Source organism: Lolium perenne, chromosome 2 (assembly GCF_019359855.2).
Source record: "Lolium perenne isolate Kyuss_39 chromosome 2, Kyuss_2.0, whole genome shotgun sequence".
Taxonomy (NCBI): Eukaryota; Viridiplantae; Streptophyta; class Magnoliopsida; order Poales; family Poaceae; genus Lolium; species Lolium perenne.
The window spans coordinates 92,244,291-92,256,883 of record NC_067245.2 but is presented as its reverse complement, the minus strand read 5'-3'; positions in this window follow the sequence as shown (position 1 = coordinate 92,256,883).

The following is a 12,593-nucleotide window of genomic DNA, read 5'->3' as shown; positions in this document are numbered from 1 at the left end:
TTTGGTAAAAATACTGAAATGGCATGAGCAAGTGATGAACTTGCCTTTCTTGGCTGCAAGATTATGCAGGCAAGGTCTTCGATACGCAATAACTCCAAATTCTGAAATAGCATCATCGTCCGGTAAGGACGATGTTTAAAAGATTGGCAAGGATGCAATAATGCATAAGTATGAGATGCAATCACTCTAAGCGTGACCTAACCCCGATAATTTAGGATCAGTGAGCTGTAATGATTGGTTCAGGTGTGTTGCACTTTTAGAGTGATTCACAAACAAGGTTCTTATTAAGAATTGGTTGCTTGTTATCATAAATAGGTGTTGTAATAAATAATAATAACACTAATAGCACATAACAATAACATTTGGTATAATCTTAACATGTAATGAATAGTAGTTGGTTTTAGCACTATATGGCATGGTTAATGATTAATTATCATATACTTCAAAAGAATAACTTTTGAAGAACATGTTCTTTGATAAAGAACAAGTATGATAATTAGGGTTGTGGAGTTCTATGGTTTTCTATGGTTCTAATTGGTTTCTGGAGTAAGTAGTAGATGGATCCTAATAAGGTTGGATTCATCAACATCTAGGGCTTGAATGGTTTTGCTTAAGCATAAGAAGCTTAAGCAATTAGTTATACATAGTTGCTATCATGGTGGGTTCATATTGCTGGTGATAGCTAGCTAGGGTTTATAGGTCCTTATAAGCAAGGTTGATGATGATTCTTTATTTACTTCAAAAGAATAACTTTTGAAGAACATCTTACTTAGGTAAGAAGAAGTACTACAATTAAGGTTGAGGTTGTCTTGGATTAGCTATTGGATTTCTAAGTAGAGAATGATTGGTTCCTAAATAGGATAGTTCCTAAGTATCTCACACTGGTAGGGTTGAGTGGAATATGGTTAGGTAATGCTCAGGATTTGGCATGGTTGCTCCAGAGGTTCATCACATTGGTGTGATGCTAAATAGGAATGAATAAGACTAAGGTTTAGACTTAGGTGTTCCTATCTGATCATCTAGGTTTGATAAGATGAACACATGGGATTGCTAATTAGTAGTGATAGGGTTCCCATATTTTATGTGGATTTGAACTAGTATTTAGTTGCTAGATATGAATCTATGATAACTAATGAAGTAACATGATCACATGCTACTAGGGGTTTAGGTTTGGAAACAATTTAGGGTTCACACATAAAATAGTGGAGCTAGGATTTCTAGTGGAATTAGGGTTTTGGGTTTCACATACAATTATGAGGTTGTGTTCTTTATTCAATATGGAATTAGGGTTTCTTAATCACCATATAGTTCTATGATTAATAACTTCAATTTAAAGTTGAAGTTATTAATAACTTGGGAATAAAAATAATATTGAATTTGACATTTTATTATTTTTAAACAATTAATAATTAGGTAATTATTAATTAGGGTTTAAATCTCTCTAATAATGATTTAACAAATAATAAATAAAGAAAATTAGTATTCATGTTTTTCTTTATTTATTTATTGGTTTTTATTTAATTTTAAGATTTTCCTAATTATTGAATTTTAATTGCATTTAGAATTAGGATTAAAGTCTTAATTAACAAGTATTAAATAAGTGAATTTTTATTAAAAATAAAAATTTCATTTTATATTTTTATTGGATAGAGTTTTTCTTTATAAGAATTTTGATATCTTATATTTATTTTTCTAAGCTATATTGGATTTTCTACAATTTGTCAAAGTTGCAGCAAATTTCTGGAATTGAATTTAAACAAGAAATACTAGAGTTACCCGGACAGATCATACCCACAGTCACTGGCCAGTGGTCCATTGCCATGTTGGCTGCCACGCAGGCGTGGACTAAGTCCAAATCGAGAGCATGGCCAGAGTCTACGGTGGCCGGTGGGAAATCGGCGATCGCCGTCGATCCCGGGCTCGCGCGGATGATCTACTATGCTCATACTGCTCAGCACACTACTGCGAACGTTGGGGTGGCGGCGCCGCTAGGAAGTGGTCACCGGAACTTGCTCGCCGGTGAGATGCGGTGGCGGCAGACACGGGCACATGCTGCTAAGAGGCTACGGACGATGATTCGATGCAATACGAAGCTCAGGAGATGCGCAGGCTCACCGTGATGGTGTTGGACTCGACGGTGAGGTCGGAGGTGGTCTGACGGCGATGCAATTGTCACGGTGGCCGGATCATCTGTGAGCCAAAGTGAGCTCGAATCAGATGCTTCCGAACGCGGCGGCTCGATTCCTTCCGCAGGAGTAACAAGTCGACGATGGCGGTGAAGATGGTAGCCACGGCGGGGCTTGGGGAGGTTCCTACCGGCGGCGAGGAAGATGGCCGGGCGAGCTAGGGTTTGCTAAATTGGGGCAAAATGACGAACACGAACAGAGGGAAATGTGGCGGGGTATTTATAGGTTCTTCGGTGGTCGTTGATGGTCGTCTGGTCCATATTGGCGGCCGGGACGTGGCTCGCCGGCGTCGTGGCGCTCTCCAGTGAGTCAACGGTGGCGAAGACGAAGACGTCGACGCCTCCTCGCTCTTATCCGCCCGAATCGGTACACGGGCTGGGCTGGGCCGTGGTGCTGGGTTGCCTTGTGGGCCACTGCTGGGCTGTGCTTCGGCTGCGGTTGTTGGGCTGTTGCGCTGCTTCATGGCCAGGTAAGGCTCCTTTCTCTCCTTTTCTTTTTATTTATGTTTTTCTTTTTCTGTTTTCATAATTTCTGGTTTGAATCTAATTTGATTTCATTTCATTTTGCAGGTTTCTCAACTAGGTTAATTTCATCAAGTTGCAGAACAATGATTATTACACCATTCTTTCTATTTATAACAAATAGTTTATATTTAATTACATTTCATACTTGTTGGCTTATTTAAAATAGCAATTAAACATGAGTTTATATTCTCATTTTACTTTCCTTTTTCTTATGAATCAAATGCTTTGGAATGATTAGAGTTACTACTTGAACTCAAAGTATTTCATAGATTGTTATTACTGCTTGGTTTCTATTTGAGGAATTTGTCACTTGCACATAATTTTATATGAGCACTTGCTAGTTAAGGTTTTGTAGGTTTTATTATAACCATCTTTCAAAGGTGGCACTAGGATTATATTTAATAACACCTTGAATTACCTAGAGTAGACATAACTCTCATCATGGTTTGGTCTAGGTTATAATGATAAGTGGTTGATCACCACCTATGGGTCTAGTTATAGAATTTAGCACTAGGGCCTCTTATGTTCAATAATTAAGTATAGGTTTTAACTAGAGTGCAACTCTGGGATTCTAATTATGTTTACCTAATGGCAATTGGTTTGAATCTCAATTATGGCATGGGTTTATATTATGATCACCATAGTGATACATAAACTAGAGTTAATACATAATTCTAGATGGTAGAAATGAGATGACACATTAGAGTATTTTCTAGAGTTTAATCTCCCCTAACCATGATAAGATGGTTACTTGCTTCATATCTTATGTGCTTCTCTAATTACTAAGGGTTTGAGAATTGGTTTTATCTTCTACCAATTAACTTCTTTTATTATCCTCAATTTATCATTAAAATAACTACATTGATTATAGTTCTTTTTTTATAGTTAACTTTGGTCATATGGATGGATGGTTTCTCGCCATATAAAGTATAGAGTTTGACTCTAAAGGTTTTCTTGTGGTTCTTAAATTGATGAATGAAATAGATGGGGTAAGATTCTACTTATGGTCACCAGGTGGTTCACAAGTTAAAGTTAGGATATAAGCCTAGGGTTGCTTACTAGTTATCTCCCTATGATTTCATGTGGTGAGTGATATCTACTTATCCTATTAGGGTTTAACTTATCCTCACATAACTCAAGAGCATGATCATGGTTTAGGTATGATCAATTTGTTCTTAACATCTTCTACCTCAAATTCTAAGGGTTTATGATCATTACTTAATTTATAATGACCGAGGTTTGGCTTCCTAAGGTATCTCTCATTAAATGGGTTTCTCACTTCTATGATCAAGCATTGTCTTGATCAACTAAGATATAGTACTTCTGATTTACCTTCTTGAATGGGACTACTACGGTTGCCTCATTAGTTTATATGCCAGGAGATGCCCTCAGATAATTACTTAGAGTTCTTCTCATGAATGATGATATAACCATTTGGATATATATAATAGGTCTCTCCCTTAAATCTAAGTGTTTCCTCAACTAACTTGAGTGTAACACTATATCTTGAGCTCTCTTATATAGGAATGGATTATTCTAGGGTTTATGGTATGTTCACAAGATCTCATTAGATAATATGAAGGAGATATGCCCTAGAGGCAATAATAAAGTGGTTATTATTTATATCTTTATGTTTATGATAAATGTTTATATATCATGCTAGAATTGTATTAACCGAAACATTAGTACATGTGTGATATGTAGACAAACAAGAAGTCCCTAGTATGCCTCTTAAACTAGCTTGTTGATTAATGGATGATTAGTTTCATAATCATGAACATTGGATGTTATTAATAACAAGGTTATGTCATTGTGTGAATGATATAATGGACACACCCAATTAAGCGTAGCATAAGATCTCGTCATTAAGTTATTTGCTATAAGCTTTCGATACATAGTTACCTAGTCCTTATGACCATGAGATCATGTAAATCACTTATACCGGAAAGGTACTTTGATTACACCAAACACCACTGCATAAATGGGTGGCTATAAAGGTGGGATTAAGTATCCGGAAAGTATGAGTTGAGGCATATGGATCAACAGTGGGATTTGTCCATCCCGATGACGGATAGATATACTCTGGGCCCTCTCGGTGGAATGTCGTCTAATGTCTTGCAAGCATATGAATGAGTTCATAAGAGACCACATACCACGGTACGAGTAAAGAGTACTTGTCAGGAGACGAGGTTGAACAAGGTATAGAGTGATACCGAAGATCAAACCTCGGACAAGTAAAATATCGCGAGACAAAGGGAATTGGTAATATATGTGAATGGTTCATTCAATCACTAAAGTCATCGTTGAATATGTGGGAGCCATTATGGATCTCCAGATCCCGCTATTGGTTATTGGTCGGAGTGAGTACTCAACCATGTCCGCATAGTTCTCGAACCGTAGGGTGACACACTTAAAGTTGGATGTTGAAATGGTAGCACTTGAAATATGGAATGGAGTTCGAATATTTGTTCGGAGTCCCGGATGAGATCCCGGATATCACGAGGAGTTCCGGAATGGTCCGGAGAATAAGATTCATATATAGGATGTCATTTTATGTGAAATAAAATGTCGCGGAAGGTTCTATGGAAGGTTCTAGAAGGTTCTAGAAAAGTCCGGAAGAAACCACCTAGGAAGGTGGAGTCCACAAGGGACTCCACCTCCATGGCCGGCCAGCCCTAGATGGGGTGGAGTCCCAAGTGGACTCCACCATAGGGGCCGCCACCCCCACATGGGAGGTGGGAATCCCACCTTTGGGTGGGAGTCCTAGTTGGGCTAGGTTTCCCCCCTCCTATGGAAGGTTTTGGTTTCGGGTCTTATTCGAAGACTTGGACACCAACACTTGGGATCCACCTATATAATGAGGGGCCAAGGGAGGGGGCCGGCCACCCCAAGACCACAAGCTGGCTGCCCCCCATAGAGTGGCCGGCCACCCCTCCCAAACCCTAGCCAAGCTCCTCCACTCCATATTGCCCGCGTAGCTTAGCGAAGCTCCGCCGGACTTCTACACCGCCACCGACACCACGCCGTCGTGCTGTCAGATTCAAGAGGAGCTACTACTTCCACTGCCCGTTGGAACAGGGAGGTGGACGTCGTCTTCATCAACAACCGAACGTGTGACCGAGTACGGAGGTGCTGCCCGTTCGTGGCACCGGAACCGATCGTGATCAAGATCTTCTACGCGCTTTTGCAAGCGGCAAGTGATCGTCTACCGCAGCAACAAGAGCCTCCTCTTGTAGGCTTTGGAATCTCTTCAAGGGTGAGACTCGATACCCCCTCGTTGCTACCGTCTTCTAGATTGCATCTTGGCTTGGATTGCGTGTTCGCGGTAGGAAATTTTTTGTTTTCTATGCAACGTTATCCTACAGTGGTATCAGAGCCATGTCTATGCATAGATGGTTGCACGAGTAGAACACAATGGTTTGTGGGCGTTGATGCTCTTGTTATCTTTAGTTTGAGTACTTTGCATCTTTATGGCATAGTGGGATGAAGCGGCTCGGACTAACTTTACATGACCGCGTTCATGAGACTTGTTCCTCGTTCGACATGCAACTTGTATTGCATAAGAGGCTTTGCGGGTGTCTGTCTCTCCTACTATAGTAAAGATTCAATTTACTCTTCTATTGAAAACATTAGTATCAACGTTGTGGTTCATGTTCGTAGGTAGATTAGATCTCTCTCGAAAACCCTAAACCACGTAAAATATGCAAACCAAATTAGAGACGTCTAGCTTGTTTTTGCAGGGTTTGGTGATGTGATATGGCCATAATGTGATGATGAATATGTATGAGATGATCATTATTGTATTGTGGCAACCGGCAGGAGCCTTATGGTTGTCTTTAAATTTCATGTTGATTAGTATTTCAAAGTAGTTGTAATAGTTGCTACATGGAGGACAATCATGAAGACGGCGCCATTGACCTTGGTGCTACGCCGACGATGATGGAGATCATGCCCGAAGATGATGGAGATCATGTCCGTGCTTTGGAGATGAAGATCAAAGGCGCAAAGACAAAAGGGCCATATCATATCACATATGAACTGCATGTGATGTTAATCCTTTTATGCATCTTATTTTGCTTAGATCGCGACGGTAGCATTATAAGATGATCCCTCACTAAAATCTCAAGATAATAAAGTGTTCATCCTTAGTAGCACCGTTGCCAAGACTTGTCGTTTCGAAGCATCTCGTGATGATCGGGTGTGATAGAATCAACAAGTGCATACAACGGGTGCAAGACAGTTTTGCACATGCGGATACTAAGGTGGCCTTGACGAGCCTAGCATGTACAGACATGGTCTCGGAACACGTGATACCGAAAGGTAGAGCATGAATCATATGGTTGATATGATGAACACTTTGAGTGTTCGCCATTGAAATCACACCTTGTCTCGTGATGATCGGACATAGGTGCGGTGGATTTGGTTCATGTGATCACTAAGACAATGCGAGGGATATTGTTTTGAGTGGGAGTTCACCCAGGTTTTTAATTATGTTGAATTAAAATTTGAACTCAATTTGTCATAAACTTAGTCTAAACTATTGCAAATATATGTTGTAGAGATGGCGTCCCCAATCAATTTTAATCATTTCCTAGAGAAAGAGAAACTTAAGAGCAACGGTAGCAACTTCACCGACTGGTTCCGTCATGTGAGGATCTTCCTCTCTGGCGGAAATCTGCAATTTGTGCTTGATGCACCGCTAGGTGACCCTCCTGCAGAAGATGAAGCCGATGAAGTAAAAGCTGTTTACGCAACTCGGAAAACTCGGTACTCTCAAGTTCAGTGTGCCATCCTGTGCAGTCTGGAATCCGATCTTCAAAAACGTTTTGAGCACCATGATCCTCATGAGTTGATGAATGAGCTGAAAGCTATATTCGAGACTCATGCGGCCGTGGAATGCTATGAAGCATCGAAACATTTCTTCAGCTCTATGATGGAAGAAGGCAGCTCCGTTAGTGAGCACATGCTCGCCATGACCGGGCATGCGAAGAAACTCAGTGACTTGGGAATAGTGATTCCTAACAGACTGGGGATTAATCGTGTCCTTCAATCACTGCCACCAAGTTACAAGAACTTTGTGATGAACTACAATATGCAGAACATGAACAAGGAGTTACCTGAACTCTTTGGCATGCTAAAAGCTGCTGAGATTGAGATCAAGAAAGAGCACCAAGTGTTGATGGTCAACAAGACCACCAGTTTCAAGAAACAGGACAAGTCTAAGGGAAAATTCAAGAAGGGTGGCAAGAAAGCTGCCACGCCTCCTATGAAACCTAAGAACGGCCCTAAGCCTGATGCTGAGTGCTATTACTGCAAGGAGAAGGGACACTGGAAGCGTAATTGCTCCAAGTATCTGGCTGATCTTAAGAGCGGCCTTGTCAAGAAAAAGAAAGAAGGTATATCTGATATACATGTTATAGATGTTTATCTCACTGGTTCTCGTTCTAGTACCTGGGTATTTGATCTTTGGTTCGGTTGCTCATATTTGTAACTCGAAACAGGAACTAAAGAATAAACGAAGACTACTGAAAGATGAAGTAACGATGCGCGTTGGAAATGGATCCAAAGTCGATGTGATCGCTGTCGGCACACTTCCTCTACATCTACCTTCGGGATTAGTTTTAAGCCTAAATAATTGTTATTTTGTACCCGCGTTGAGCATGAACATTATATCTGGATCTTGTTTAATGCAAGACGGTTATTCATTCAAGTCTGAGAATAATGGTTGTTCTATTTTTATGAATAATATCTTTTATGGTCGAGCACCACAAAAGAATGGCTTATTTCTGTTAGATCTCGATAGTAGTGATACGCATATACATAACATTGATGCTAAGCGAATTAAACTTAATGATAATTCTACTTATATGTGGCACTGTCGTCTTGGTCATATTGGAGTGAAACGCATGAAGAAACTCCATACTGATGGATTACTTGAATCACTTGACTTTGAGTCACTTGATAGATGCGAAGCATGTCTAATGGGAAAAATGACAAAGACTCCATTTTCTGGTATGATGGAGCGAGCTACTGACTTATTGGAAATCATACATACCGATGTATGTGGACCAATGAGCGTAGCCTCGCGCGGTGGTTATCGTTATGTTCTAACCTTCACAGATGATCTGAGTAGATATGGGTATATCTATTTCATGAAACATAAATCCGAAACTTTCGAGAAGTTTAAGGAATTTCAAAGTGAAGTAGAAAATCAACGTAACAAGAAGATCAAATTTCTGCGATCTGATCGTGGAGGTGAATATCTGAGTTATGAGTTTGGCATGCATTGAAAGAAATGCGGAATACTTTCACAATTGACACCGTCGGGAACACCACAACGAAACGGTGTGTCCGAACGTCGTAATCGAACTCTCTTAGATATGGTTCGTAGTATGATGTCTCTTACTGATTTGCCGTTATCATTTTGGAGTTATGCATTAGAGACAGCCGCATTCACTTTAAATAGAGCACCATCAAAATCCGTAGAAACGACACCGTATGAATTATGGTTTAATAAGAAACCTAAGCTGTCGTTCCTGAAAGTTTGGGGTTGCGAAGCCTATGTAAAGAAGTTACAACCGGACAAGCTAGAACCCAAAGCGAAGAAATGCGTCTTCATAGGATACCCTAAGGAAACTATAGGGTACACTTTCTATCACAAATCCGAAGGCAAAATCTTTGTTGCTAAGAACGGAACCTTTCTTGAGAAAGAATTTCTCACTAAAGAAGTGACTGGAAGAAAAGTAGAACTCGATGAGATTGATGAATCTATACTCGTTGATCAGAGTAGCGCAGTACCGGAAACTGTTCCTGTACCGCCTACACCGGCAACAGAGGAAGCTAATGATAATGATCATGAAACTTCGAACGAGGAAACTACTGAACCTCGCAGATCGACAAGGGAACGTGCCACTCCTGATTGGTATGATCCTTGTCTAAATGTCATGATTGTAGATAACAATGATGAGGACCCTGCAACGTATGAAGAAGCGATGATGAGCCCAGATTCCAACAAATGGCAAGAAGCCATGAAATCCGAAATGGGATCCATGTATGATAACAAAGTATGGACTTTGGTAGACTTACCTGATAGCCGAAAGGCTGTCGAGAATAAATGGATCTTCAAGAGAAAAACAGATGCTGATGGTAATATTACTGTCTATAAAGCTCGACTTGTCGCAAAGGGTTTCCGACAAATTCAAGGAGTTGACTACGATGAGACTTTCTCACCTGTAGCGAAGCTAAAATCTGTGAGGATTTTGTTAGCAATAGCTGCATTTTTCGATTATGAGATTTGGCAGATGGATGTCAAAACGGCGTTCCTTAATGGAGACATTGAGGAAGAGTTGTATATGGTACAACCCAAAGGTTTTGTCGATCCTAAAAATGCTGACAAAGTATGCAAACTTCAGCGTTCAATCTATGGATGAAGCAAGCATCAAGAAGTTGGAACCAACGCTTTGATAAGGTGATCAAAGACTTCGGGTTTATACAAAGTGTCATGGAGAGGCCCGTATTTACAAGAAAGTGAGTGGGAGCTCGTAGCATTCCCGATATTATATGTAGATGACATATTATTGATCGGGAATGATATAGAACTATCAAGACGTGTTAAGGGTTATTTGAATAATAGTTTTTCAATGAAAGACCTTGGTGAAGCATCGTATATATTAGGCATCAAGATTTATAGAGATAGATCAAGACGCCTAATAGGGCTATCACAGAGTACATATCTGGACAAGATTCTAAAGAAGTTTAGAATGGACGAAAGTAAGAAAGGGTTCTTACCTATGTTACTGTGCAAGGTATTGAGTAAAACTCAAGGACCGGCTACGGCAGAAGAAAGAGAAAGGATGAGTAACATCCCCTATGCCTCGGCAAAGAGGATCTATCATGTATGCCATGCTATGTACTAGACCGGATATAGCACATGTCGTTAGTTTGACTAGCAGATATCAAAGTGATCCAGGAATGGAACATCGGACAGCGGTCAAGAATATCCTGAAGTACTTGAAAAGAACTAAGGATATGTTTCTTTGTTATGGAGGTGACCAAGAGCTCGTTGTAAACGGTTACACCGATGCAAGTTGGAACAACGATCCTAATGACTCTAAGTCACAATGCAGGTACGTGTTTATATTGAATGGTGCTGCAGAAGCTGGGCAAGCTCGAAGCAAGGCACGGTGGCGAAGTCTTCAACGAGAATCGAGTACATAGCGGCTTCAGAGGCTTCATCAGAAGCGGTATGGATGAAGAGGTTCATTGTAGAGCTCGGTGTGGTTCCTAGTGCATTGGACCCATTAATCATTTACTGTGATAACATGGGTGCCATCGCCAATGCACAAGAGCCAAGGTCACACAAGAGGCTGAAACATATCAAGCTGCGTTACCACTCGATTCTCGAGTACATCGAAGATGGAGAAGTAAAGATTTGCAAAGTACACACTGATCTGAATGTAGCAGATCCGTTGACTAAAGCTCTCCCTAGGGCAAAGCATGACCAACACCAGAATGCCATGGGTGTTAGGTATATTACAATGTAATCTAGATTATTGACTCTAGTGCAAGTGGTAGACTCAAGGAGATATGCCCTAGAGGCAATAATAAAGTGGTTATTATTTATATCTTTATGTTTATGATAAATGTTTATATATCATGCTAGAATTGTATTAACCGAAACATTAGTACATGTGTGATATGTAGACAAACAAGAAGTCCCTAGTATGCCTCTTAAACTAGCTTGTTGATTAATGGATGATTAGTTTCATAATCATGAACATTGGATGTTATTAATAACAAGGTTATGTCATTGTGTGAATGATATAATGGACACACCCAATTAAGCGTAGCATAAGATCTCGTCATTAAGTTATTTGCTATAAGCTTTCAATACATAGTTACCTAGTCCTTATGACCATGAGATCATGTAAATCACTTATACCGGAAAGGTACTTTGATTACACCAAACACCACTGCGTAAATGGGTGGCTATAAAGGTGGGATTAAGTATCCTAAAGTATGAGTTGAGGCATATGGATCAACAGTGGGATTTGTCCATCCCGATGACGGATAGATATACTCTGGGCCCTCTCGGTGGAATGTCGTCTAATGTCTTGCAAGCATATGAATGAGTTCATAAGAGACCACATACCACGGTACGAGTAAAGAGTACTTGTCAGGAGACGAGGTTGAACAAGGTATAGAGTGATACCGAAGATCAAACCTCGGACAAGTAAAATATCGCGAGACAAAGGGAATTGGTAATATATGTGAATGGTTCATTCGATCACTAAAGTCATCGTTGAATATGTGGGAGCCATTATGGATCTCCAGATCCCGCTATTGGTTATTGGTCGGAGTGAGTACTCAACCATGTCCGCATAGTTCTCGAACCGTAGGGTGACACACTTAAAGTTGGATGTTGAAATGGTAGCACTTGAAATATGGAATGGAGTTCGAATATTTGTTCGGAGTCCCGGATGAGATCCCGGATATCACGAGGAGTTCCGGAATGGTCCGGAGAATAAGATTCATATATAGGATGTCATTTTATGTGAAATAAAATGTCGCGGAAGGTTCTATGGAAGGTTCTAGAAGGTTCTAGAAAAGTCCGGAAGAAACCACCTAGGAAGGTGGAGTCCACAAGGGACTCCACCTCCATGGCCGGCCAGCCCTAGATGGGGTGGAGTCCCAAGTGGACTCCACCATAGGGGGCCGGCCACCCCCCACATGGGAGGTGGGAATCCCACCTTTGGGTGGGAGTCCTAGTTGGGCTAGGTTTCCCCCCTCCTATGGAAGGTTTTGGTTTCGGGTCTTATTCGAAGACTTGGACACCAACACTTGGGATCCACCTATATAATGAGGGGCCAAGGGAGGGGGCCGG